Raw genomic sequence first — 2891 nt, 5'->3', positions numbered from 1 at the left:
CCCTCTGTCGCACACACCCCTGCTGATGCACAGACTTGTGCTGCACCCCTAGGCAGCTTTGGGCAATCCCAGCAACACTGGCTCACCCTGCTCTCAGGACTGGCGACTCACGGGATCGGTGAGGCTGGTGGGGTGTGTGTGTGTCTGTGCTGATGAGCCCTGTGGACGGGATTGTGTGGTCAGAGAGAGATGAGGTTTTGCCAGATCCAGCGAGATAGCATTATGTGAGAGGCTCTGAGAAGTACAGGGCAGTGGTTATTCAGGTTTTAAAAACTGGATCTCTCCCAATGGTGGGCGTGGTCATCACCGTGTGTAATTACAAGTAAATGTGAGTTCCTTTGTGAGAGTCCTGTGTGCAGAGGCCCTAAAGGCTGGCCAATCCGTTGCCAGGGCTGCAGAGAAAATTGGGCATTGCACCAGCCCAGAGGGAGGCAGTCCAAGGTGACAAGGAGGCTCCTCTGCCAAGGGCTGCAGGGAGCTTCTGTTAGGGCTGGTTTGCCTTTGTCACTAAAAGGCCTGGGGGACCTCAGCCACTTGACTGGGAGAAGGTGCTTTTCCGGAACCAGCTGTCCTCCAGCAGACTGGCTGGAGAAGCAGTCTGCCAACTTGGCTGCTGGAGGGGTGCACGAGCTTTCTCTCAAGAGCCCAGAGCTCAGCGCCCCAATGGAAATTCAATAGTGCAGGAAATTAACAATTTCCATGAAGGGCTGTCTCTTCCCTCTCTTCTCCACTGGCATGGTTTCATGAAACTCTTGCATCAGAAACCCGTGAGCTAGAAATGAAAGCCTGTGTCCCCCGTTTCACAAAGCAAAGCAAAGTGCTGGTAGTGTATGAAACACATTCAGACTTAGATGGGGAAGACTAATCAGAAAGGCTGTTGCAATCAGGGGAACTCTCTGGTCTCGGAAAGCTGCAACAGTCTCAAAATCAAACAAAAAAGGACTTTGTGTGTGTGTGTGTTTAACAGAGTAAAGGAGGGGCAACAGAGATAAGCAGAATGTTTGGAGGGGAAGCCAGACAAACAAGGGGAAACGAATGGGGTCGGATAGGAAAGGGTCATGCTGGAGTCAGCAGATTCTCAGGAGAAGCTGATAAGGGGGGCCCGGTCCATTTTTTTCTGTGTTGGCTTGGGCTTGGAAGCAAGAGAGAAACCTGGTAAAGTTTGGTCAAGCAGAGGGTAAGAAATGGACTCCTGAACAGCTGGTCAAGGACAAGAATAGATAAAGGAGGAGGAGTAAAGTTGGTAAATACAAAACCAAACCAAGTGCAGGCTGATTCCACAAAATCAGGCGTGCCTGGGAAGTTCACTCCTGAAGCACTTGGTGCAAAGGGCTCAGTCCTCAAATATGAAAATATACTCGTGGCAGCCAATGCAATTCACATATCCTATGACTCTTCCTCCTCTCCAGGAAATTTAGAAAGTGGGGAGCAACAGGCAGTCCCCAAAAGATTCTGAGGGTCAGAGAAGTAGTTCCTTCGAATGCAACCCCCCACCCCTTATAAAATGGATGTGTGGCCCTCAAGATCAACATCAGTGCTGACTTTAAAGAAGAAGCTGGCACCCTGATGATGGGAAAGTAGCGACAGCGTTGGCTCATACCGCCTGTCAGCAAACCTTCTGGTCATGGAATCTTTGGCTATGAAAGGACCCCAGAGGTCACCACCCCCCATCGCTGAGCCCCCTTTGGCAGAGGGACCCCAAACTGGCTGGCCCTCAATCATTAAAGACCAAACACTTTCTGACCTACAGAGCCTTGGCTGCCCAGCCCAGAATCTGTATGTTTAACACACTACCCAAGTGATTCTGATACTCAGCCAAGCTGGGGGACTCCTGACCCCTTGAACACAGCCAGTGGTGCTGGACTCCCAGCATCACAGGGTGGCCCATTGCACACGGCACGGCTGCAGCCACTATTTAATTCGTTTTCATGGTGAATTAAAATCCGTGCCCCTTTAAATCTGCCACTCGTTCCTTTTCTCCCTCTGAAGCAACACAGAATGAATATGCTGCCTCTTCTCCAGGACAATCCTGCAAACACTTGGAGTTAGTGTTACCTGCCCAATATCCTTCTCTTGCTTCCCCAGTGGCTCAGCTGGTAAAGAACCCATGTGCCAATGCAGCTCAATAGACATGGGTTGAATCCCTGGGTTGGGAAGATTCTCTGGAGAAGGAAATGGCAACCCACTCTAGTATTCCTGCCTGGGAAAGCCCAAGAAGAGAGGAACCTGGCTGGCTACAGTCCATGCAGTCGCAAAGAGTCAGACAGAATGGAGCATGCGCACATGCCCATCCTATTATCCAAGGAAAAAATGCCTGTTTTCTTTAACTATTTCTTACCCATTTTATTTATTTAGTTTTGATTTAACTCATGAACAAATGAGGGAACCAGTGTATGTTCTTGAAAAATTAGTTCAAAGGAGAATCTGAAAGAACAATTAGGAATACTAAATGGAATTTGTTAATATACGCAAAACTGAGGGAGGAAAGATGGTTGATTGCATTTCTACCCCAAGAAATTCATTTGCATATACACAGACAAGAATTATTTGCATTACTATCAACATCTACACCGCACAGAGCAGTAAAATATCTTGAAGACTGTGAAAGGATGCTTAGGCACAGACCCTGGCAAGGTGATTAGGCTTCATCTAATTCTGATAGGGACAGAGTAGGATAATCAAATAGCTCTGAAATCCCATTATGAGATTATATCACTAGATAGAGAAGCAACTTTAGGAGGCTTTGGGAGACCACAGTAAGTTTATGATCACTCAAGAAAGCCAGGTTTGCTTAACCACGAAATCAAGCAGGCTTGCTTAGTAACAAAACCATGCAACAGAAGCATCAGACATACCCCCAAAACAATAAAACAATGGTGGCAGGAGACCCA

Source organism: Bubalus bubalis, chromosome 5, assembly GCF_019923935.1.
Source record: "Bubalus bubalis isolate 160015118507 breed Murrah chromosome 5, NDDB_SH_1, whole genome shotgun sequence".
Lineage (NCBI taxonomy): Eukaryota > Metazoa > Chordata > Mammalia > Artiodactyla > Bovidae > Bubalus > Bubalus bubalis.
This window is presented reverse-complemented; position numbering follows the sequence as displayed.